The sequence below is a fragment of the Gavia stellata genome, chromosome 3 (genome assembly GCF_030936135.1).
Source record: "Gavia stellata isolate bGavSte3 chromosome 3, bGavSte3.hap2, whole genome shotgun sequence".
In the NCBI taxonomy this organism is placed as follows: domain Eukaryota; kingdom Metazoa; phylum Chordata; class Aves; order Gaviiformes; family Gaviidae; genus Gavia; species Gavia stellata.
Genome location: NC_082596.1, coordinates 89,716,742 through 89,744,200, shown reverse-complemented (window position 1 = coordinate 89,744,200; position 27,459 = coordinate 89,716,742).

Here is a 27,459-nt window from a genome sequence, read left to right as displayed (position 1 = left end):
AGGAGAAGCAGAGGGTTATTTTCAACTCATCTTCTCTCTATATCTTCCCTCATTTTATAGTTCTCCAATATGTAACCTTTTCTTCAGCCTATTAATTCTGTTATTTGTTGGTTGGATGGGCTTTTTTCCTCTATCAGTTTGTCCTGAATGAAAGCCAAAACTGCATCCTCCTGAGATTTACATAACCAGATGGTACTATGTTTGGCATCTTTCATTCCTCTGATACCAAGACTGATCACACGCTACTCTTAGTAGTTCATCAATTTCAGATCTGAACAATGTTCTTTAGAAATCCTGAGTGAATATTGCTCTGTCCTTGTAATTTGTTATTGCTCATTTATTAATATGTTCTAAAAGCTTTCCTACCAACACTTGAGTTAGAGGCACTTCTAGGACTTTCCTCTGTAAATAAGGACTCTGGTATAAAAACATCCTTTTCTCCAGTGTTAGCTTTATGCAAAACATGTGTTTAGTTCTTCTCCAAAGGAGATCCCTGTCTTTTTCATCTCTCATTTGGGAGCATGTTAGCTCTGCGTTCAAGTCTCTCTCAAAAATTTTCACATGCTCTGGTTCTTGAATAGACACAAATGAATGCTTAATGTAACACATGAGTGTATAAAAGATGGTCCAGTGAGTGTTCATTTATATCACAAAACTCTATGTTATTTCCCTGTGTGCAAAATGTAGTACTTATTAATGGTATCTTTATGTGGCATGGTTAATTCTGCTTTAAGTGAGTCTTCTCTGAAAACACTTGCAGTACATGAGGCCTTGTGTATAATGCCTACGTTTTATTTCCAACACAGAACTTGGAGGAGGCGGGACTACAAAAATCCCTTCTCAGTATATAGTAAGAATATCCATGAGGAAGCTTGGGGTATAGTAACTCATGAGCTGTGAACTCCTCTGCTAGTTTGAAGTGTGTTGACTTCTCTGGGTACGCAAGCCTGGAACAGGCTGGAGCTGATAGAAAGTTTCAAATTAGTGGCAATTTTTTTCAAAAACTTGTGATATCAGTGAAAGTGTTAGAAAATGCCTTGTAGGAGGCAAGCAACATAAACATGGCGGGGGTGTGGGGGGAGACTAACTGTACGCCTCACGAGGTTTTGTAAAAATGCCATTTAGATATCTCTCAGTAATGCTGATGCTGAGATGCCATTTCACCATTTTTCTGCTGGCTGCATCAGCAAGGAATTGGGACACTTACAATGAAAGTGTTTCAGCATATTTCTTCAGCTAGAATCTCCTTTCTATTCCAGTCAGGACAGAATAAAACTAATCTGAAAAATCCAAGGAGGGGATGGAAATGCTGACACTTCAAATGCCCAGTTCAAAAAATCTGAGGCCCATGCTACTTTTCATTCCCACAGCTCCTGAATACATTAAACATGTTCCTTTTAAGGACAGCTTGTGTCATTGCAAACCACGTTCTTGATGTCTAATTGCACTGTGCCTGTGTTTGTGTAGAGTTTTAATCATTGATAGTATACCTGAGCATTCATTGCTTTCTTGTTATTTCTCACGGTTGCTTTTTTTCTGATGCTATTGGTAAAAATGTTTTAAATGGTTTCTGCTGTGCCCATATTTGCTTTTGAATCAAAAGGGAGTAGTTGGTGAAAATACAATTCAGGGAATGTGTTTTAATTTTTTTCAGTCAAGCTCAACACTTTTTGCAGGATTTTTATCCAGTAGAGAAGGGTTACCGCTGAGTAGATTATTGCATTCCATTGTTAGCCTGGAAAGAGAAAACACAGTCTATGAATAAAGGAATAAATTAATTTAAGTGCCACAAAGTGCAATAAATTTTATTTTAATTCTAAATGGAATTGTTGTCATTTAACCCTGTGTGTGATTTGTATTCAGGAGTAGTACTATTGCCTCGGTATGTCTATTAATACTGTAGCAGTGTGGTTTTCTTTTCTTCTTTCTTTCTTTCTCCGAGTCTTTTACCAATCCTCTGTTTCTTTTCATTTCCTTTTTTTTTATTTTGGGATAGGAACAGCAACAGATCCTTTTCTTCTTCTAGTGACTGATCTTTTCCTTTTTCTGAAACTACTATCCTGCAAAGTATGACTCTCTGAAATTACCATGTTTTGAAGCAAATAATGCAATCCCTTGGAGAAATTTGAGTCTCCCTTTCCTAGCGCTATAAAACTTCCTTTTCTCCTGGCTAGAAAATGAGAAACCAGCCTGTGAAACCTGATCTGTTTTCTTTCCTGAGCCCTCTGCTAATTTACTAGCAAGTTGCATGTTCAGGACAGAATAAATATTTCTTTGGAAAGCTGTATAGAGACTGATGGTTATTCAAAGCTGTTCAGAATTTTAGAACATTAGCAAATACCCTGTCTGGTGGAGAGTTAGTGGGCAAGGATTTAGATAAGGCAACTTATCATTTTACTTTCCAGCTGTACTAAATGTGCTAATACTTCACACGGTCCTGCAAGACAAGATGTACATCTGGTTGTCTACCAGAGTACACTAAATAAATATTCATAATGTAAATATGAAGCATTTAAGTATGTCTTTGTTCCAAAATATATGCCTGTCTCATTCATATAATTAATTCAGATAGGCAGCTACTTGCAGAAGGCTTTTATAAAACATTAGCTAGACTTCTGGAAGGGTTAACTTTCAATCAATTTAATTTCTGTTTTGATGAAAAAAATTTCTCTTCAACCAGTAACTCTGAAAAAAGAAATTGTGCAGATAGAAACCTTAGAAATGGGCTGACTGGCAGTGAAAAGATTGTCATCAGGAGTATTCAGCAAGAGTCAAGTGGAGAGTAGCCTTTCTGTGGTCTAAAGTAGGTATTTGGTGCCTTTCCCTTTATTTCTTAATGTTAATCCTGGGGAATAAATGGTTGCTGCTCATGGCAAGAAATAAAGACCTATGAGCTCAGCTGGATGCAAAACAACAAAGAGCTGGTGGAGTCAGTAAAGCAATACTGATTTAGACCAGTGGAGGATGTATAACTAAACTAAATCACCTAAATGAAATCAGCCGCCTACAAAATCTTGCAACTACAGGTCTGAATAATTTTCAGAGATGATGGTAGACGTAAGTTCTCATGCTATCTAAAGCTGGTTTCTTTTTCAGACTTGAGGATTCAAGACCTAATTGATTAACTTTCTCTCAAAGGAAATGTCAGTGGCTGATGTGTGTGGAGGGGAAGATTGTGGGGGCACACAGGAGAGGCCAAGGAGGTCTCCAAAATTAATCTTAAGTGCTGTTACAAAACAGAAATTCTTTTCTTACCATTTTTTCATTAAAAATCATGTGTTAGAAGAGAAGAAGGAGACAGAGCTACTGTTCAACTAAGCTGCTTTCTCAAGTGGGACTTGTGAAAGGGCCAGACCTCTGCAGTGTGTCGTCTCACACAAGCATTGCTGTCAGAGGTTGGAGCATCACTTTCCATTGAAGTGACTGCAGCAGGCAGGGTGGTGCATCTTCTGTGAAATGTTTTTATTGCCTCTTTTTCTTACATTTGTTTTTAGGGGAATTTAAAACATCTCACGCCCTTTTCCATACTAACAGAATGTAACCCTAGGAGAGCACATAAATCCAAACCCATTTATTCTTGTCTCAAAACCCTTCTCACTCCCCTCCCATTTTTTTTTTCCTAAGCAAGACAGAAGACAATCTCAGAAACACAGCACTAAAACAGCCTGTTAGATTTTGATATATCCCAGAACGTGTCATTTCCTCCTCCTTCACTTTAAAGATAATTTTGGAGGTTAATGAACTTAAACGTAATACTTTAAAATAATCACTAGAGATAACAGAAAAAAATCAAGCAGCTCCCCAGACTAGAAGGAAATGTTTGATCCTAGACTCACATGCTCATTTAAATTCACTACTCTAAGTCCATCACTTTCAACTATTGATCTGTGATAAGACATTTTTATTAATTTTTCCTTAGAAAAATTCACTAGCATTGAGAAAGATTCAGCATGCAGTGGGGAAGAGCTCTTTAATTTGACTGATTAGGCCAATTTACTTAGGCTTTCCTAAAAAATAAAAGGATGCACTGTAAATCTTGGACTTCATCTCTGAAATGTTTAGTCAATCCCTGGTAATTAATCCATACCTTGCTTTCTCAGACTGGCATATATCATGCAGTGCTGTTTACAAGAACCACTTGTATCTGTGCATTTTGTTTTCTCATCCAGCTGTGACAAATTCAATTAGCTAATGCCTCCCTTACTCCCTTGCCACAGCTACGCGTACTGTGGTCATGGATTGGTAGGACGAGCAGTTCCGATGTGTCTCTACCCCTCTGGCATGTGGGTGAGATGGGACAAGGTCTGGGTGGAGCTTGGCCTGAGGAGGTTTCCTGTCTCTTTGTGTCCTCCTGGGCCATCTATTAGGATGGCAGTACGTACACACTGCCCAACATCTAACAAATATATCCTAGAGCAATAAGGGTTGAGGAGACGAACTGTTGCTTTTTGAGGAAAGACCTGTCTTCTGGTTTGCTTTTTTATTTGGACATACAGGGGACATATGGCAAACACAAGCTTTAGCCTTTTCTATGCCATCTTTGCAACCACAGCTTGTGAAAAAACATTTTTGTATCCTTTTGCAATTACCTTAGACTGCGAAGAGAGTTTTTCTTGAAAAATTGTTGCAAGATCAACCAGGCTGAAGTTGATTATGATGGTGAAGACATTAGGACACTGGGATACACCAGGTTTTCTCCTCTCGGGTAGTTTCAAGACAAAATTGAACATAGTCTGAGGTTTTAATCAATTCATTAATTAATCGAATTTTTGAAATGTTGGCTCATTAGTGTTCAGATTTTTGAGCTCTGGGATTGCCTTGGGTCCCAGAACACCAAATAACATTCCTGAATTTCTTGAAATTTGCTTGAGATGGGTGGGTCATGCCACATATGCATTCTCTTATCTTTGCTTTTATTAACTATTATGATTGCTTTGAAATCAACTGATGAAAGTGCTATGTGGATGGTATTGTATGAAATGATTGCAGTCCTCTGACTGTTCCTTGAACAACAGGACCAAATACTTGTTTGTGCAGGTAGGCAAGCAGCACAATACATTTCGATGGAGTTCCTACTTTTTCCCTCTGTTCCCACTGGTGACCCAAATGTGGCAAGTTTCAAGGCATAATGCATACTTATTATGGGAGGTTTTTTTCACTGCTTCTTAATTTTGTTAGAGAGAGAGGGAAGGAAATAATCTGTTTGGATTTGAAGATTCAGTCCTGAATATTACTACAGAGCTTTGTATAGCAGTGTTTTATTGTAATTTTGCTTATTGATGTTCATTTGTTGCAGTAACTGAGATGAGGCTGAAATGCAGGAGCCGGATTTCAGTATAACTGACTTCTGCTTTTCTTGCTGTGAATTTTTAGAAATCAAACTTTGTGTGTCACCCCAGTCACTGCACCAAGCCCTGATCTTGTCCTTGTGATTCAAACCTTTGACTTTTACCCATATCAGAGATGTCTACAAAACTTACAGTTTTCCCACTGTTGAAATATAACATAGCCTCCACCAGTGCACTTGTATTTTATTTGATTTTTTAAACTTTTTAGAACACACCTAGTAGGCTGTTGAATGACTGTGCTTCACAAATTGCTTGCCCAGCTGTATAAATTGTGGAGAAAATAATAAGAATTAAGAACATTGAATAATTTATCATAAAAAGTGAAATTTGTCAAATAAATTATTCAGTGATATTATCTGACAGCTGTAACTGTGGGGCTTAATTAATGAATGTATGCAAAGCACTTTAATCTTCAGTTTATGAAAGGGATTAGTTGACAAAGTTGCATTCAGGAACAGGGGCCTGAATCTAAGGGGTCTAAGAAATCTAAGAGGTCCCTTCCAGTAGAGTAACATAAAAAATTGTTGTCTACAATACATTGTAGAAAATGTCTGATCTTGCCAGCATATTGAATACGGTGATCTTCTATTATTTGTATTACAAAGTAAAACCTTAAAGCTATTAGATAATACTGGCTGTACTGTTCTTGGTGGATATGAGCTTTTGATCATGTCTACCAAATAGACGTAATCTGGACAGAAAGGCTTTGGGTTTTGTCTGAGTGTCTAAGGAGGAGTTTCCTTTATCCCCCAGCCCTGTTTTTGTATACACTGCTCACATCCTTGAAAAGATTACAATTAACTACATTTGTTCACTTCCAGCTTCCCTCTAGCTAGTGCAGATACCTCACAATTCACCTACAACCTCTTCAAAACAAATCCTGTAGCTGCTATTCCCCTGAAGAAGCACAAGCAAAATTGTCTGCAGAATCCTCTGAATTCAACCGAAAGCCTCTCAAAAACTTTATGGTGTTTTTAGACCAAACTCTAAAATAATTTTCCCTTCATGTGGAATTCTGCTCCTTGTCCACTCTGGCATTAATGGTTCCTTTTGGTGGAGGCCCCAGCGGAAAGGCCAAAGCCTGAACTAGTATGGGTTTTAGTTTATTTTTCCAATTTGTATTCAGTACAAAATTCTCACGACTTCAGAATCAGTACACAATCCTAGGCCTAGGCTGTTTGCCATTGCATATTACTCACTTGGATAAAGCTTGGAAACATTGATCCTAATTCTTGTGGCATCTTTATAAGTGCTCAGTTTACCTAGAAACTCTAAAACAAGTTATGTTTCTATGAATTTACTGGCAAGGTTTTTGGTTTGCATTTTTCTTTGCAAAATGTATCACTTGTTTCTGAAGCTGGATATAAATGCGATGCAAAAATTACTCTGGCAATCACAGATTTTAATTAAAAGAAGAATAAGCAGGGGTATAAGAACTCAGAAACATCTTCATCCATTAGCAGCTATTGTTCTGATCACATCAATAACTTACTCTTTTGAAATTCTGGAACACTTTTTGCTAAAGTTACTTTTTTTTTTTTTTTTTTTTTGCATTCATTATGCCGATTTATCTTAGCATTGCCAGAGAAATAATCACCTTTTTACTTTTTTATTTCCTCCAAGCTACTTCCTTGAACTGTGTTCCTCAGGGAACAGTGAGGTTGTAGTAATATCAATTGCACAGAAGACTGCTTTATGCAGAAACATTACTCTTGCTAAACAAGTTAACATTTACATTCAAATGGTTCTCAGTTAATTATAAATATGTATGACCCCCAAATTGTCATTTGGCTTAAATGCAAAAAAATATTCCTGATGTCTAGAAAGGAAGCCTGGTATCTGTTTTTCTTATAAAGTATGGGGTCATAGCCTCTAGAAATTGCTAGAGTCCATATATCTGCTCAAAATAGTGTGAATACAGTTTTGTGTGTGTTTTCAGCTTGCAGCAGTCTGATAAGTATATAAAGTAGCACTTGTTCTCATTATCGAGTTGATCTCAATTTTGAACTTTATTTGAAGAAACTAAAAGCTCCTGGGACAGACCTCTCTCCCCTCCCCCCTGCCCCTTCCCTCTCCCTTCCCCTCCAAAGACAATAAAAGTGCAGCCTGAAGTCAGGAAAACTTTGATTCTCAGTGGCCATGTCCAGTCAAGGTATTCTGACACCAATGGCTTGCTGCATAAAAAAGGCACTGGAGCAACTTGCCACTTCTAGTATTCAGTAGTATTCAGCCAGTCACACAACCTTGGGAGAGTCTAATCACTCTGCCTGTGAAATAGCACGGTGATGTTTTCTGCACTGCAATAGAAAAATAAATAATAGAAGGATTATGTAGAGTGATTAAAAAAAACCCACAACACCCCCCCCGCCCCCAATCTATTAACAACAGAAAACATGGTAAATCAGAAACAAACATATGGATTAATCTCATTAAGAAGCAGACTGCTTGAAGCACCCTGTCTTCTCATTTCTTCTTCTTTCCTCTGGTTCTATTTTATCCTTGTCCTTTTCACTGATTTCCTTGAGCTTTTTCTGCTTCTGGAGTAGTTTTCGAAGACCATTGGCAGCACAGAGGCTTTATCCTTTAGAATTCATGTGCAACTTTGTCTGTAGTAATATATGATAGATGAAGTGATAATGTACAATATGTCTTAAGCATGGCAAAAATGAGAACTGTGAAAAATTTGAAAACTTAGCAGGATAGATGGCTTTCTTGAATTACACAAAATAACTGGTTCATTCTTAATTTAAAACTTGGTGCTTGATGCATTAAATTTTAAAGTGTTTTAAACTGATATGTTTTTAACAGGAGAGAGACTGCTATATCACTAAAGAATGAAATTCAAGTCCCTCTTAGCTCTCAGTTACCTACCGTGAGGTTTAATCTAAGGAGAAATATATATTTTATTGTTATATCAAGTCCATTTATCATAATTGATAGTGTTGGGTTTACTTGCTTCTTTTTTTGTATATAAAATGCTACATAAGATGTTAAGACTAGACCTCGCTGATTTCTTAAGTGTTTATGTGAGGCAGAGAGCAAGATTACTTATTTTGAAGGTATTCTGTGAATGTAAATTGTAACTGACACAAATCAACGGGAACTAGATTATCTAATCAGTTCTCAGCTCGTAACCTCCCTCTAAATTTAACTGAAGTGGTAGGAACTATTTTTTTCTGGAGTCTGAATGAGGTGTCATTTTCAATCCACACTTCTTTTTGTTTATGTATTTTTGAATGTCTGATATCATCTCTTCTTCTGTCAGTGCTGAACTGTAAGTTGGTGTTAAAGGTCTAGCAAACTCTTCTGAGTAATCTAATCATTGCCCAATATGATAACAGTGCCATGGCTTATCCATTTTGATGGTCATTTTCAGTTGCAGGTCTGCGTGCAACAGGAAATAGAGTGAGACATACGATATTTTTTATACCAGCTGTGAAAGAATGAAGACCTTCTAGCTTCAGTTTAGGGAAGAATTTTAGCAACTGCATATTAATGAAGCCATAGAACATAATAGTGTGCTTAGTCTTATGCCAAACATGGTGAATTGGTGGATTGAGGCCTCAGTCTCCTTGACCTTCACAGGAAATAATCTGGTCAGCCAGAGGTGAAAGTGTCCATAATCAAATCACAAAAATCTTGATAATTCCAATCCCCTTTTTAGACGCTTCTCTCGTTTCAGTTAGCAATCCATTACAACTGAAAAGTAAGGTGGGGAAGAGACGTGTTTAGCTCTTTCCTGGGCCTGGAAAGCTAGCTGCTGAATATGTTACTTTAATAAAACCCATGGGAAACTTGGAAGGCTTGGATTTGTTCTGTTGTTATTAAAAGAATATTTTAGTAGAGTGCATAATTTGATTTTGTTCTGCTTGTCATTTGATCAAGTAAACTTGATTTCCACATACTCAATTGCCTTTGCCTGCAAAGCTGCTTCACTCCTTTAAATAATAATTTCATTTTTGTTCAGTTTTTACAGAGAACATTGGATTATTTTTTGAATTCGAAATCATGGACTAAGCAAAATGTAGGGCTTACATTGCTGGGCTTGATTTCTATTGACATTATGGCCTATTGATGTTAATCAAATTTTGTAATAGGATCATGTAGTTGATGTGAATAGAGTTAAGGTCCAGTCTCGAGCTCCTTTGCTCTTCCAGAGCACAGCAGAACGTGCAAACTAGAATCAGGTCCTCATGATACATTTTTGCCTGAAGTAACAATACTAGAAACAGCTGAATATTGTCTGAAGGGAGTAGTTTGACCTACTGTAGCATCAGCATGCAAGGGAGATAACGCCAAACAGTTGGACTATCCCAAAAGTTTTCTAAATCAAACAGATTTTACAGTGAGGTGTCAGGGCAAAGCGACTATTTGCTATATATTTAAGCACTAATTGTTCAGATCACTACATGGCTATTTTACTACTGTTTACTGAAAGCAATATAAGAATGAGAAACATTTGAGAATAAGTTAATCTAGGAGTCATCCATCACTGCATATTTTACGTGTTTGGTACTGTGGACACAACAAAATGAGGTACATTCAAAGTTTTTATTCACTAGGCTGCTAACAAAATACAATACATGACCTTTAGCTTTACTGTTGTTGCTCAAAGCAGAAGGCAGAGGCTGTTAGTTGGCACTCCCGACTGTCAGCCCAGCTCTGCTCCTATTAGTGTGGCTTGGGGCATGGTGATTGGGAAAACCCCGTAAGAAGATGATCTCTCTTGTGTTTCCCCATTGAGATATCAAAATTTACATCACACATGCAAAAAGTCCCAGGGTTAATGAATAACTCTAGGGAGCCTTGAGGTTCATAAGAACTTGCAATTTTTTTTAATGTGTTTTCCTTGTGGCTTTTGGTCATACTGCCATCATTTAGAGACTCTGTGACAGTATACCTCCATTGCAGTCGTTTTCCCATGATCCCCCTGTCTTGGTTAGCTCTATCATCAGTTCCTACCCCTTTCTAGCAATTTTTTTTTTAAGACAAATAGCTCTTTCCAGGTGTCTCTTAGTTTTACAACACTCATCCCAAACAGCTCCTGTCTGACTTCATTTCCCTTTCTCTGTGTTCCTTTTTGAACAGGCTTTGTCCATTCTTGCAACTTCTGTTGCACTGTTGGTCTGGCATGAATGCTACCAATGGTGCAAACACTTGGGTAAATTGAGGACACATATTTCCACCTTCATCTTCTAAATCTGTGTAATGCAGTGAAGTTAATAGACAAACTACGGAAAGATCGAATGCAAACGCATGTCATGAAAACAACACCTTTTCAAGGGCAGTTTAATTGAATGAAATATCCCCATTTACAACTTGATCTTTAAACCTGTATCCTAATTTTAGGTACACAAAAATAATGCGTGCAATTTGTATTTTTTTAACTGCAAGAGAACCAGGCATCCCAATTTGCTTGGGGAACACGGACTCTGTTGTTTTGGAAGCATATGCTCATATGTGGTACAACATGGGTACAAATTAAAAGTATGTCTTTTAAAAACTGGAATTCAGAATGCTTTGTTTTCACATGGGAAGCATAGAAAATAATCTTGTGAAATGACATTGAAAAGACTAGTAATAAGAGAGAACACTGATAGTGACACATAAAATAATGACTAATTTTAACACACGCTGTGTCACTGGGCTGAGAGGAACAAAAGGAGATTCAATGAATTTGGAAGGAAACAAATTTAAAACCAATAAAATGAATTTCCCTTTAGTACAATGACTAACTGGCATACTTAAGTCATTACCAGAAGATACAGTATCAGAAATAAACATTTCTATGAATAAGAAGAATGGTTATATTAGGCTGGATAGAAAATTTATGTGGGATGTAAACCCTCATGATTCAGGACATAAACCAGCTACTAAATAATAGGGGTTGGCAAGACATGTTCCCTAAGGGCAGAGTAATCTTATATGGTGCTTCTCATACTTTGCTGTGACACATTTTGAGGTACTAGTTAGTCTTGAAGAAAAGGTACCAAATTAGGTGGAACAGTGATATAATTAAACATGGCAATTCTTTTGCTCAAACATAATGTTACTGAGCATGAGCTTTCACAGAAAGTATCAGCTATCTCTAATCTTTAGACTATGCTGAACATAAAAGAAACTTTAAAGCTTTTACCTTAATGTTCTTTTTTTAAAAAAGATAAAATATATTTTGATACTCAGCCCTCTACCCCATTGTTCCTAGTTTCCTAGATGATGAATTGATTCACTTCAGATAGCCCTGATCATTTCCAACATTAAACCATGTATCTTTTCGCACTTCCTTTTCCTTACTTAACTTCACACCCTGTATATAAAGTAGTGCTGAAGGCAACTGCTTGTGGTTTGTCCTGTCAGTTCCTAAATGGGAAAACATGTGATGTGGCAAACTTCTTGTCCTACTTATCTTAATTCAAAATGTTTTACCCTTTTAATTCTACAGGGACATTTTGCAGAAACTTCACACCTTCATGTCACTTTCTGTTTAGTTTCAAAGTTGCCTGAATTGCAATTATTTGACATCTGGACTTTCATTTGAGACAATGTCACTTCCTGAGAACATTTCCGGATGACACAAAGTTATCTGTTAGGCTCTGCTGTTTAATTAGATATTCCAATTAATTATTCTTCATGTCCCTTCGAATTTCTTGTGCTCTGCAGAGGAAAGTCCTCCTTACTCTAAGGGTTCAGAGGAGAATTTTGTCAGGATTTGCTGCCTTCTTCCAACTAAGTGGAAAACTGGCCTAGATTAAGTAAACTGCTGTCAATATCATCTCTCTGTTTCCTTTCAGACTGTGAGAGGATTTAATTACAGAAATTGGTTTAGAAGATTTAGATTGTCTTATTTTATATGTGTAGGTGAACCAAGGTCTTAGAAAAATCTAGCTGAAGGAAAAGATGTGGTCTTGAAACTAGACCAAAAAGTAGGATCAGGAGTCTCCTATGCTGTCATGCTTTCTACTGTTGTTATGTTTTCTACTTTATCCATACCTGACTCTCTTTAATTCAGCATTCTTCTGCCTCATCTCAGAAAGCACTTGTTTAATCTTACCTTATTTCACAGGTTGGTAGTGTGAACGTCGGATAAAAGGAACTGTGTATTCAGCAGTAGAAAAGAATCTCTCATGTCTGTCTTGTCTGTGGGAAGAAGAGAAGAAGAAAAGGTAGAGATTTGTATTACTACCACTTGATGTTAAATGAAAGAATAACAAAAAATGGTAGGACTCAGAAGGTCATATGTAGTCCATCCCCTTACTTCAGAGTGAAATCAACCATAAATATGTCTTTCATAGCAGGTGATTGTGCAAGTCACTTTTAAAGCCCTCCAGTGATGGAGGTTCCTTAGTTCTCATGGACATGCTGTTCCAGGGCTTTCTTTGTCCTGCTGGTTCTCCTAGTGGCTCACCAACATCTTCCTTGCTGCTGTTCAAGCTCCGTGGTTCTTATGCCAGCAATGAACACAAAAAGCAGTTGATACATCTCCTCTTTGCTTTTGGCTTTTGCACAGTTGAAGTCTGTTCTGATATATCCCCTTCTGCTTGTCTCCTCACCCCTGTCAGCCTCCACTTTGTTTTGTTTAGCCTAACAGTGTCAATTCTTTCAGCCTTTCCTGGGTAATGTTTTCAAGGTCGTTGCTGTTTCATTCTGGATTGTTTTTGAAGGATCCACCTCTCTCTCGATGTGTAGTCCCCAAGCAGGACACAGTTTACTGGCTGAACTGAACTCAAGGACTACTGGATCAGCAGTAGTCACATACGAGAAAACAATACCAACTGCCACTTTGGTTGCAAGAAAAGTTCTTGTTTTGCAAGGACTTTTTGACTTGTGTGGTGATCCCCTGCAGCCCCTGAATTCTTATCGGAAGGAACGTTTCCCAGCTAGCTCTTCCCCACCTTGTATTTCTGTGGTGGTTCCCCCATTTAGTTTAACCTTTTTCTTTTTCAGACCATTTTTCCAGTTTGGCAGAATCATTTAGAATTGTAATCCTGGTCTCTGCTACTCTCACTGTTCCTGCTAGCTTTGTGTCGTCTGTAAGTGAAACAGGCATGCTTCTCTATTCCCTCATCCCAGCTGCTAATAAAAATGTTTCATAGAACCAGAACAAGGGCAGAGCCCTTCTGTACCCTGCCTGATGTATCCTTGCATTTTGAGAATTTCCTAGCAATTAAGGTTCTCTTACAGCTGTTCAACTAGGCTTTGCCTATTACGTCTCCCATGTTTTCCTAGCGTGGCTCTGGGGATGTCACATAAGACTATGTCAAAAGCCTAAATAATATCAAGATATGACACCTACTACTTCTTCTTTATTTACAAACCCGATTACCTATTGTATAGCAAAGTGAAACTTGTTTGACATATGTTCTTGACAAATCCGTGTTGGCTATCACCTGTTCCCCTGTTATCTTTCAGCCGTTTCAGGACTCATCTCATGCCTCTGTGTTGGGCGCAGGTGCCCCGGTGGTGGTGGTGAGGGGGCGCTGCAGGGGCGGCCCCTGAGAGGGGCGGCCGGGGCTGCCCCCTGCCGGACACAGCCGGTTCCCGCCGGCTCCAGCGGCCCCAGCGCAGGGCACAGCTGAGCCCCTCAGCCGCGGCGGGAAAGCCCCTGTGAGAAAGGGCGAAAGGCTGCCCGGCAGCCAGGGCTGAGGGAAGCGGGGTGAGAAACAGCCCTGCGAGCCCCGAGGGGAGGGCGGGAGGAGGGGAGGAGCAGCTCCAGGCGCCCCGGCAGAGGTGCCCCTGCGGCCCCGGGAGAGCCCCTGGTCAGGAATGAAGGGGTGAAGCTGAGTGTGGGAAAAGGGGTGGAGTGGGAGGAAGGTGTTGTGTGCATTTTGTCCTTGTTTCTCAATGTCCAAATCTATTGTAATTGGCAATACATTAAATTAATTTTTACCTAGTTGAGTCAGTTTTGCCCATGATGGTAGCTGGTATGTGATCTCCTTGTCTTTACCTTGACTCGTGAGACTTAACATCTTATTTTCTCCCCCTGTCCTGTTGAAGAGGGGGAGTGAGAGAGTGGGTGGGTGGGCATCTGACTGATGGCCAAGGTCAACACATAGCAGCAGTCTACAAATATTTTGATTATTTGTTGGTAGATTTTGTTAAGAATTGCAGTTTATCTGACTAGTCCATAATTTCCATGTTCCTTTTCCCTTATCTTCATTTTTCTCTTCTGTAAAGATATCCACTATGTTTACCTTTTTTCTGGTACCTCACCCACCCTCCACAGATTCTCGGAAATAAGTATCAAATGTTCTGAAATTATTATTCTCAAAGTATTCTAGAACAGAGTTCAGTTTATTTGAAAACATCTGACTTACACAAAGACTTTTAACCTTAGTTCTTCCCTTAGTCTAAACTAACATTTGACCAGTTTTATTACTGATACTGTGATAGCTATCTTAAATGTCCTTCTGGACACTTAGACCCTCATCCAATGCTTTTATTGCAAACCAGTCAGAACAGTGGGATGTAGATGGGCAGACTACGTTTTTAATTTTAAATAAATTTGGTTTATCAAGGCTGAATATCTGAAAGATTTGATGCTCACTTTCCACAGATGATATAAAAAAAATCTTATCTCGAAGACTTGAAATTTCAGTTCTAAATTGCTTCTTTGGGTTGCCTTTTATTTAAGAGTCTGAGCTAAAGGGATAGAATCTGACTTTTATATTTTTTTGTCATCAATATGCCTCTTGTAGTTGACTGCACAAATAGCTAGTCAAAGGTTGATGAAGAAGCCAATATGCTGTGTCAGTGCAACTGAGGGATTTCTGTGTGCATGGAGAATGCTCATCACCTAAGCCTTTTTCTGTTCCACTTTTTTCCTGCAAAGTAACACAAAGCAGCTGTAAATGAATGGCAGGATCTGGATGTTTGTATAAGTTAGGAGAGCATTATCTCTTCCTTTCTTAAGACACTTTGATCCATGACAGGCAAGAAAGAGTATAGCTGCAGGCTGTAAGAATATCCTGATACTTCTAAACTCTGCAAAGTAAAAGGTCTTTGCTAGAGAAAGTCATGTATTCTATATGTATACAGCCTAAGTTATTGTCTATGGCATTGTTGGAGATTGCAAAATAGCACCTCCTGACTGAAACTGTGCAACCTGATAACTCCATTCCATTTGGGCTAAACAAGATCAAGTCCTCTGCTTCGTGTAAGACTCAAAAAAAAAAAAATTCTTGCAAATCAGACCTTTGTGTCTCAAGGGACTGGACGTCTAGGACTCCTGTGACAGGCACTGAGGTGGAGGATCAATTTCATTTTAGCTTTGGGCCAAGCCCTGCATAGAAGTTTTAGAACAAAGCAAAGAAACTGTTTGGGGAGAAGGGAGTTTTTTACATATTAATTATCAATAAGCAGTGCTTGTCACAAAAGAATTCCTGACTCCGGACTTAGGAAAGACCACTCACAAGACTGAATTTGAGCTGTCTGATTTTGCTCCAAAAGGTAACTATGTGTATGGATGTGCATAAGTCATCACAGAATCTACATAAATATATAAAATATACACATACAGTAAAAACATTAGTCAGATAGAAACAGCAGATGAGCCAGAGCAAGCACAGTGTGAAACTATTTCAGCAAGGCAAATTCAAAGCAAAAACTGAAACAAATGAGGTGGCAGACAACAGTATGAATGTTAATGAACCAAAAGCAATACAGCGGAAAACTATTAAATGCAGTTGTGGTGCATGAACAATATATTGTTTTAAAAGGTGCTTTCCTCTATTGGTGGAATGTAAAGCTGTAAAATTTCATGCAATATTTATGAAAAGTTCAGACAAAATATCTCATTGCTCATCAGTGCTACAGGACTGTGTTTGGGATAGCTATGGAAATCTGTAAATCTTTAACTAGAATTTCAGGAATCATTCAGATGAATTTAGAAAAAAAAATGACTGGAAACATCAATAAAGATTGTAATTTCTCCCTAGGTTTTGCACCGTTATTATTTCAGTACTATGGTAATGATGTCTATTAAGATCTTTCTTAAACTGGAAGTGTAAAGCACCGTTTGCTAATTTCCTAGGAGATGGCAGTCACAGCGTGTCTTCAACTTGAGTAGTTTGTTTGCAGGCGTGGCAGGTTTTCAAGCCAGCAGCAGAATTTTGGAGTCCACAGAACTCCCAGTACTTCTTCTGTGACTCCTATATGACATCCTATACTGATGAAAACTGGTGCTTTGCTTTGAAATATTACCCAGCAGCTCCATTTCTGCAGCTATTTTGTCTCAGTCAGTTATTCTGACTCGGCTTATACCTGGTATCTATTTCTAGTTGCCTACACATACCTCGCTGACCAGTCCTCAGCAGGCTGTTGCCTTAAAGAGACTTTGGGCGCACAGACTTTTGCACATCCAACCCCAACTTACAGCACCCTTTGCCAATGCAAAGTACTTGTGCACTTGGTCAGCTCCTTTGGGAAGGGAGAGGCAGATCTCACAACTCTGACTCTTCTGGACCTCCTCTCTTCCTGCCTGGATTTGGCTCACAGGTGAAATGCCTGGAAAGAAGTGACTTCACAGGGTAAAAACTTCAATATGAGCAGTATGTGTTCAGCTGAACAAGGTAAAAAAAGTGGACAGCTTTATGCCTGGTGACCCATGACATTTGTGATGCATTTACAGCAGTCTAATTCTATGTCATCACTTGCACATTTTACTAGACACCCAATTTGCTTTGAAAACAGGACCGTTGTGCCATAAAAGTGATATATGCACCTCTTCTGGACATCTTCCTATTTTTATGTTCATGAAACTTGAAAGAAGTTGAAACGCATGCACTTCTAGCTTTCAATTATCCCTGTTAAATCTGTTAACCAGAAGCTAAATAAAATAAGCTGGCTCTTAGAGTGCTAAAACCAATTCAGACATGTAGAGCACAAATTACAGATTGGCAATATATGGATCAGGTTTGCAGAACTTCTGCATTACATAATTGCTTTATCTCAGCAGATTTCAGTGGAATAGGTGCTATTCTCTTAACAAATTTGAACTAGTAACATCTGGGGAAGAAATACTGTCCCAAATGATACAATTCCAGCATAAAATCATGAAGTAAAAGCAAACCCTTTTATTATCACTTCTTGTAACCTAGCCAGCACTATTGCTCAGGAAAACAGAAGCTACCATTCATCTGAGATGCTGTGAGAAGGACTTTGGCATATGCAAGGGCTACTGCAACTTCCCCTGTGTCACTTCGTTACAGGTGTGCAGTGTGTATCTATGCAAAGCAGTTTGTTACAGTGCTAAGCAATATTTCTAAGGTGGCCATGGTCCCCCCCCCAGCCTTGAGGAAGGGGGATCCAGGGCTGGTGGCACTTTGCATCACATTTGCACTCACTGTGGACATTTTCTAATAATAGTGCAAGACATCAGGCAGTAGAGAGTCAGGATTCATCCTCAGAGCTCTTTCACGGGATCCAGGAAGGCTCTTCTGTCACAACAGCTGAGCATCTCTCAGTCCTACAGCAGCAGAGTTTCTTGTTTGCTTATGACAAGCTGTCTCTGATGGCTGCTTCTTGTCTTGCTTTGGTGAAAATCCATCTGTCACCTACTTGGAAGATGAAGCCAGGGAGGAAAGAGTGGCAGAAACACAGGAAAACAGAGCTAAGCCAGGAAATAACTAAAACTGATTATAGCAATAGGCTGTGCAGACAACAATCGGTTATCTGATAATAATAAAAACATATTATAAACCCATGGACCAGAAGTAGTCCGTATTTCAAAATGGGGAATGCTTAAAACAAATGTACCCATTGCTATAAATGAATAAATAAATAGAATTCTTGTCACTTTAATTGTCTTTAATGTTAATTTTTCATAGAGTCAAAACTGATAATTGCTTCAAGAAAGATTTGGGTTTAAAAGCATGGCGTAGAAGATGTTGTATTTGAAAACCTCTCTGTTAGCAGGTATCATGATCTACAATCTGAAAAAGGAATTTGAGGAGAGTTGTACTCCACAGGAATTACGTAAAACCAAATGCTAAGGTTTTTTCAGCCACTGACTACAGAGAAAACCATTTGTCATTGTGCAAACAAATATACGCAGATGTAAGTGCACTCCTTGGTTTAAAGCTGCCACGAATTCTGTTGCATTTCTTTTACTGAGATTAGAAATTGCTGGTGTAATCTTTAACCCTTATTCAAACAAAACTCCCAGTGAGTTTTACAGAATTAAAAGATAAACTGAAGTTGTCCCCAATCATTTTCTCACAGAAAGCTTCTTCAGGGTTGTTCTTAGTCACAAAACTGTCATTACAATATTGCACTGTCTGAGTGTCCCTCTTGGATGCTGATATTTTGAAGGTTTTGGCTCGTAACTCTTCTGCTTCTAACGACTTTGCTCTCAATACTCTAATTGACTCAGACTCAGGGCATGACAATAATCAGAGTGTACCTCCTGACAAGGTAAAAATACGGCCAAAATGCCCAGTAACTTTTCCACGCTTTCAAAAGAGAAATAGTTCTGTTGATTTTGAGCATAAGGTACTTTAAAGATGAATAATCCTAAGAAATCAAAGGACTTTCTCTCACTTTCTATTTCTTTCATGCAGGTTTAACATCTATCCTTAATTGGTAGTTGTTGGTTGGGGGTGGTGGTGGGGTGTTGTTTAAAATTAAAGCCACATAGCTTGAAATCACCTACGTTAATCGCAGTGTCCAGAAAATGTAACTGTTTGAATAAAACAAGTGTTGTTTTTGGATACCACTAGAAACCTACTTGACATTTTTTGTATGTTATTCTCTGAATCTAATTTGCTGCAGGTTTTAAATATGGATTCAGTTCTTTTGTTTTTCAGACAATTTATTAGTCAACATCTACCATACAATAGGAATTCTCAAAGCTCTGTTATAATGGTAAAACAGGCCAAACCCTAAAACTTGCATCAAAGTCAGAATAAAACAATTTTGCCAAGAGAAGGCTGCAGAAATTGTATTAACCTCAGCTGCCGTTTATGGCCAGGCTGTAGGATAAGAGAGAAATAAATTGGTGGCTGATTGATCTTAGCCTGTTCTGGAGTGCAAGGAGTATTGAGGGCTGCAGCTGTATCGACCTGTTATACATGGGATGTTGCCGTGGTTTTTGTAGGGCTACGGACATGTGGGAAAGGGAGGGACCTGTCTGTTTCATCAGTCTCGATGCCATCTTACTGCACTGCTTTAGAGCAGATAATGTGTTCTGGTCCTCCTCTGTGGGTACACAAACATTGCATTTCAACATAATTTAGTGGATACTATACCGAAGAAAATATCTAATTTCATGAAAACAAACAGGAAACATTACTGGAATTTAACAGGCAGAATAAGAATCTAATTAAGTAACAGCAACAACTGGCTCTAGTGTAACTGTTCTTGTCTCAGCGGCATTTCTTGCCACAGATATCAGTGCCAGAAATGATAAAAAGATGTGGCACAATAAGGAACCATCCTCCCTCTACAACCGCAGTGATCAGTCCTTTTATATTTGCAAAGGAAAACTTCCTGCCAGCAAGCTGGATAAATACGCTGTGTGGGACCCAGCAGTTTGTCCCATGCATCTGTCAAGTGCTAGTGTGCTTCTGGTGGTTTTGTGCTTAGTCAAGTTGTCAAACAAGGACCGTTTAGTCTGGCATGAAGAAGTCTATACACTTTGCAAGTATGAAGCACTAAGACAATGAACAAAGGTGTTGTACTTGATAATGTAAAGACCCTCCTGACAAATCACAGGCCAGGAATAAGGCTGATGTGACAGCTGTAGAAATGGCTTTTTTATATGCTATCTTCAATAACACCTATAATAAAAGTTAATGGAAATGCCTATGGGAAAAAAATATTGTTCCACAGCGGAGGGGCATTCTTCCCAAATAGAGTCCTAGCAAAAGGCTGCCACATTGTTTAAATCCACGTAAGCCAAGATTTGAGGATCAGTGCTAGATATAAGTGATATGCAGATACAGTTGTAGGGTCTCTGCAAAGGACCACATTTCATCCACAAAAAAGCAAAACGATGGCAAACTGCTCTTTCTGCCTGCGAGGGGATGTAACTAGCGCAAGGATATCTGGCAGGCAGAAATTCTGTGCTTATTCTTTGTGCTAATGAGCATCTTTTTTGCTGTAATTCCAGAGCTACATTTCCAGGGAGGCTGTCTCAGGTGGACTCATGGAGCATTTGCCCTAACCTACCAATGCACAAGCAAAGCAGCTCTCAAGAGGCTGCCTATCTGGTCACACCCATTTCACTCTGTATGTTTGCAAATCTTCAGGTCACCCTAGGAGTACCACCTCATTATTTTCTATTAAGAACATGTGTATGCACAATTGTATGCATATTAATTTGTATGTGAAGTACATATATCTGAGTAGCTTCTGTCCAATCTATAGCATAACAAAAAGAGCTTCATAATATCAGGAGTATCAACATGTAAGAAAAGCATATGCTCTTCAAGTAAACCAAAGTAAGTTCCAGGTACTTGTAAAGGCTTCCATATCAATGACTTGAGACCCATTTCAGCCACTATGTTATACATGTCAGACATGATCTGTAGTCATTGCTGTCACAGCTGAGGAATTGGGAAGGGTGAAGGCAGACAGCAAAGGAGTCACAATGGAACAATTACAGAAAACTGCCAAAAATGTATGCAAAAAATAGATTAAGAGCTACCACAAATGTGTGTGACATGCTGAAATGAATGAAAAATCACCACAGTGACCTAATAAGGATACATAATCCTGTTTTACTATTCTAAATGGCTTTGTGAAGCAATGCCCAAAATTTCAGCATAACCTGGTCACAAACATCATTGATTTCAAAATGTGAAAAATGAGATCATTAGTCCTCTGGAAGCTGTGGAGGAATTGTGTAACAGAGTTGGAGACCTTTATGCAAATGTTGCCGAAACCTGTTCTATCCTATATTTGGGTGCGTGGGGTTTAATTACGAGTAGGATCAAAGACATCTTGAAAAGAGCTATTCCTGTTTTATGTGTATACAACTCCGTCTACATTAATTATTTCTCAAGATCACAGAACTTGGTTACGAGAAGTAATGATAGTGATGCAAATTATATTGTGGCATTGGTAGGATGTTTCAAGTCCAGCAGAGGCAGAATGGCTTGCCTTTCTCTGTGGCCTTTAATTAGGGTATATAGCCTTCTAGAGACCCTCTTCTGTGGCATAAATGTAGAACTTTCTCAATTAAAAAAAGCTTGTTGTCAAAATATTGCTTTCATATTCATAATGGGACTCCATTGCAAATATATTTGGGGTTAAATTCTCTGCATTTGAACATCAGCATTGTTCTGTCAACTTCAGTGAAGAATGTGTACCAGAGAATTTGGTCTTCATAGAAGAACCATTTTAAGTGTTGTCAGGTTTCCAATGGATTTCACTGCTTTTTTTGTAGGTAATGGAACTGGTTATTTCTCTTCTGGGCGACATTCCATTCTGCTTGGAGTTTTCTTTTATTCTGGATTATCAAAAGCAGCATTTCCAAAAGTTCCTAGAAAAATATTTTCCCAATTTTTCAGTCTTTTGGTCACTTTTTTTTCCAATATTTCCAATAGATTTTCTGAGTTCTGTGCCATTTTTGTGATTTCCTTTTTCCTGAAGTTACATGATGCTATTTTTGAAAATTGTTTAATGTTGCTGCAGTATTTCCTGTTTCTAAAGTTTAAAATGCTCCTTATCAGCTTCTCTAGTGCATTTATTACAGTCCTGATAAGAAGCCTGCATTTACCTTAGCTATAAAGAACAAGACATTTGCTTAAGGGAAGTTTATTTTGGTAAAAAAAGGAGTTTGCTGAGTGGAACTCTTGCTTTGTATTTTCCAAGTTTATTCCTCTCATGTATGCTTTCCAAATGTGGATAAAGAAGATTTTGTGAAAAGGAAAAATGCAGAAATACTTAGACAGAAGGAACTTTGAAGGTGAGGGAAGGCAAAAATCTCAGTAGATAGGAGACCTACAGAGTGAAAGGATAACTGTGGGCAAAAGGAGCAAATGGTCATCTTTCCCTATGCCTTCTTCTAATCCCTGAGGCAGAAGGATCTACCTGCCTTTGTCACACAGTAGGATTGATAACGCAAAGGACAAATATTCTTTTCTGCCTTTATGTCTTTATAGGTCTCTTCCTGCTGTGCTTAAGCGGCGCAAACTCCCAGAGAGTCTTCTTTTGTAAGGATGAAATAATCAGTCCCTGACAGGGTAGAATCAAGAGACAGGGCAGGTAAGGTAGCATTTACCTCACACCTCCCAAAATACATATGGAACTTCTTCCAGGCAAAGAAGTAAAAGTATATTTCTTAAATATTAAATCTGTAGCAGGTTACTACTGGTTTATACAAAGGTAATCAAAGGGTTAGTAGGTGGTGCCTGATGCAAATCTGATGAGAATAATTCCATTTAAAAGATGCCTACTGTCTTGCAACAACTGTGTAGGCAAACTCAGGGAAATCACAGGAAATGCATGTAGAGCTGCAAGGCTAGTGATTGTTTAGAGGGGGAAAAAACCCCAAACATATGCAGGAGTGTCAGACTCTTCTGAATACAGTGCAGTCTGCCAAGCAAGAAAATAATAAGAAGATATATGACCTCGGTTGCAGAGCAAGAGAAATCAGAAACTCACAATGAAAATAGAATAATATCAAATTAGAATACTAGGTTAATGGTCATAAGAGTTATTATAAAAAGATGTGATAAGTCAGAACAGCCATGGGCCAAATCAGTAATTTTCCATCCACATACAGCTTATTTGAATGTAGTAGGGTTGCATAACCACATATTCAGGCTGAACTTAATCTCATATCCTTCAGAGTTGATGATGAGTAGGAGGTAGAAGAAAGAAAAGAAGTGAAAGCCCATCTGCAGTTATGTAATAACACATCAATGTGATCTCACATCTGTCCAATGGTATACTAAGGAAAGGTATTTGCATGTACTCAGATGATTTTTTGAAGAGGACCTACATTCTGAATTAATGTGAAACTACTCTGAATTGTCTTCTCATTTGTCTCACAGAAATTATCTGACAAAGTGGTGAGGCATCAAATGAAGAGTCACTTGATCATCAGTATTGGAAAATAATTCATTGCTAGTGCAACAATACTTAATGCTAGTGAAAAAAACCTTTGTACTAGCTGTGCCTTGGGAGGACAGAACTAAGACAACTGTTTTCTAAAATTGTGTATAATTTGTAGTAGACCATGGTCTTAAAATGCATTTGATGAGCTCAGGGGAAGAAATATTTTATTTCTGTTTTGATTTAGCCTCACTAACATTTTATTTAGATTAGCATTTTTTTTTTCCCTGAAAACAATTACTTTTCTTCCTAATTTGATCCTTATTGTAAAAAATACCCAAAAGTTTCTAGTTTCAAATAAATGTGTACAGTGTATCCATACCAACATTTTCAAATATGGTAAATCATGGAAAACTGTTAACTCAAGAGACAAAAGTTTGGCACTAAATATCTACAGGTTTTAATTATGAAATTCTGAAACCTGATAATCCAATAGCAAGAGTTAAACATAACCCCTGTCAGAACCCAGATGAGCTGGGAAACTGCAAATGAAAATATTACCTTTAAAAAATTTACCTAGGACTGGCACTATTGCATTGAAAAGGCTGCTTGTTGACTCTCCAATATTTAGAGTTTTGATATTACTTTGTTAAAACCTTAATTGATTGAGATTTAGATTACCTGCAACCCTGGTTCCTTGCTTTCTTTATGAGAGCTTCAAATAGGTGTATTAGCTGGACCTCATATTACAGGTGAAGATCATTCAGGCTCTTCACTTTAGTCTTTTTTGTAAAGGGCTTAATATTTTGTATTTTGGTTGGGTTTTATTAAGACTAACATGAAAGTGAGGCTTCTGATGACCCTTTGTGCAGATCTGATCTTTGCCCTAGAGACAGACACAGGAAGGTACTGGTTTCTGGAATGCATTTGTCTTTCTGGTATGTGAGGACCGCCAAGGTGCTGAACCTTCAGATGATCTGCTCCCAGGCCTTCCCTCACAACTGTTTGGGAAGGATGTGCTTTAGCGGAGAAGGACTTCACAGCACTACTGTTTCTTTTATGGGTGCTAATATGACTGAAGCCATTTTTGTGAGGTTGTTACATTTTAAGGTGCATTAGGTGCTCTGTTGCCTCTTTTACGCATCCACTGTTCATTTTAATATTATCTAAGAGCATCTGTAGTGTGTGATAGGTGTTAATGTCACTTATAAAATTAAATTAACTAGGATGTTCTGAAATTGTCTTTAAAGGTCAAATTATAATAATCTTACCCAGAGTAGTACTTCTACTCAGGGGTAGGTCTAGGTAAATCGATAGCACTATAGAAGAAATGAGGTTAGATATATAAAAGGACTTTGGCACAACATACCTTCCAAAATGTACTTATCCGTGCCCAAATTCACAGGTTTAGATTCTCAGAATTCGTGCTCATTTCCTGACACACTTGGAGACATTAAAAATTTTACTCCTAAATTATCTAAAATTTTCCACCAGTATGATTTCACAGCGACATAGAGATCTGCTTCTGAGTGATCAGAAGACAATAATATGGAACATACAGGTGCCTACTTCTTTCCTGTATTTCCCCAGCTACATAAACTACATGTTCCTCTATTTACATCACAAAACTGGATCCCAAAGATATTCCTAAAATATCTGGAGCAGAGGCAAGTGCTCCAGTCATCAGCCCCATGACTACTCTGAACTATAGCTCACTCAGTCTTTCCTGTCAACTGTTATGTTTGACATAAGCCTTTAAACTTGCTCAAAGCAAGGACTGAAACCTCAGTACCCCTCTCCAGAGGTAATAACCATAATCTATGGTGCTATATTTCACTGACACTGAGTTTGTGTAACTCCTTTTTAGGCAAACTAGAAAGCTATCAGTAGAATTGAGAAAGACCCACACCAACACATCTGAGAGTTCAGACCACTCAGCTGAAAGATATATACATATGAGGAAGGATCAGAAGGGAATTCTGGAACTCATTGCTTCTTTAATCCAAGCAGTTGCTATAACCATTGAACTCTTGGGTGTTGTGGGGCTGCTGTGGGAACGGAGTGATCCACCATACAAACCACATTGTGACTGAAAGTCACAAATATGGGGTTGGGCGGCTGCAAGCAATCTAACATTAGATGTTTATTTTTGATAATTGTCTTAGTAATGATTCTCTGATCACTCTACTGATTTCTTTTGCTTTCTTTCTTCAGTGCTTAATTCCTTCCAAGAACTGTGTTGGAAGAGATCTGATTTAGGGATGGGAAACCTCTAGGCAGCAGTGGCCCTTGGAATTTGGCTGATTTTGCAGGGAAGTTCTTGGAACAGCACAGATAGCATCAGTAAAGAATTGTCCAAACTAGATATGACTGGATTAGCACACCTGCTGGAAGCCATAAAGATGCACTGTTGACTGTAATATGCTCTAGTAAAAAGCAAGGCATGTAAGGCTTAGGCAGAAAAGAGGGAAGGATACCAAGCTAAAACGGTTGCCCTGAGTTTAGTTCAAGAGTTTAGCTGTCCAGTTCAGTTCTGAAAGTGAGTCTGAGGTTTGTAAGTCACCTGCTCCTTTTGGAAATACTACTGGGAGTGCCTCTCTTTCTCTTTACCGTACCTCTCAGCACGCCATAATTTTGATCCAAACAGCCTCCAATACACCTTCTAACATACTTAGTGGTGAATTTTGTTGCACTGCCCTGTGCATTGTGCACACATGGTGGCACAGAGCCTCTGCTTTGGCAGCCCATCCCGAGTGGTACAGGGAACCCACAGGATGGTGTGGATGACCACAGCTGAGGAAATCCTAGCAGCCTTCTTTGTTCCTTTCTAGTACAGAAATAGCATTGTGAAAATGAGCTGGAAGGCTTTCCAGTAAAACAGTCTCAGGCAGGTTTTTAATCATGCATTTGAGCATGCTTCACTGCTCAGCTATGACTGAACCTATCAGGATACCACTCCTCAGTGTTGTGTGGCTTCCACTCTTAGTTGTCTGTTTCAGTAGATTTTTTAAGTCTAAACAGAGACAAAGGCAAGTACTTGCTTGTGAGGACACAACATATTAAGGTAGTCATTTTTCATTTTTAATGACTGTCGTGACTACCCTTCAGCTGCTGGGTGCATAATTTAGCTCTTTGTTCCCCATGTCATTCATTGACCTGCCAGCATTTGTCATTTGCTGTGCATGCAAGCATGTTGCAAATGTTAGTGTTTCTGTTAATGCCCAGCTTTGATGCGTGAAAAGGATGGCTTGTTCCGTGCCTTCATATAGAATCATAGAATCGTTTAGATTGGAAAAGACCTTAAGATCATCGAGTCCAACCGTAAACCTAACACTGCCCAGTCCACCACTAAATCATGTCCCTAAGCGTTTTTTTAATGTCTTTTTAATACCTCCAGGGATGGTGACTCAACCACTTCCCTGGGTAGCCTGTTCCAATGCTTGACAACCCTTTCAGTAAAGAAATTTTTCCTAATATCCAATCTGAACCTCCCCTGGTGCAACTTGAGGCTGTTTCCTCTTGTCCTATCACTTGCTACTTGGGAAAAGAGACTGACACCCACCTCTCTACAAGCTCCTTTCAGATAGTTGTAGACAGTGGTAAGGTCTCCCCTCAACCTCCTTTTCTCCAGACTGAACAACCCCAGTTCCCTCAACTGCTCCTCATAGGACTTGTTCTCTAGACCTCTCACCAGCTTTGTTGACCTTCTTTGGACATGCTCCAGCACCTCAGTGTCCTTCTTGTAGTGAGAGGCTCAAAACTGAACACAGTATTCAAGGTGCTGCCTCACCAGTGCCGAGTACAGGGGGATGATCACTTTCCTATTCCTGCTGGCCACACTATTTCTGATACAGGCCAAGATGCTATTGGCCTTCTTGGCCACCTGGGCACACTGCTGGCCCAACACCCCCAGGTCCTTTTCTGTGGGGGAGCTTTCCAGCCACTCTTCCCCAAGCTGTAGCGTTGCATGGGGTTGTTGTGACCAAAGTGCAGGACCCAGCACTTAGCCTTGCTAAACCTCATACAATTGGCCTCAGCCCATTGATCCAGGCTATCCAGATCCCTCTGCAGAGCGTTCCTACCCTCCAGCAGATCAACACTCCCACCCAACTTG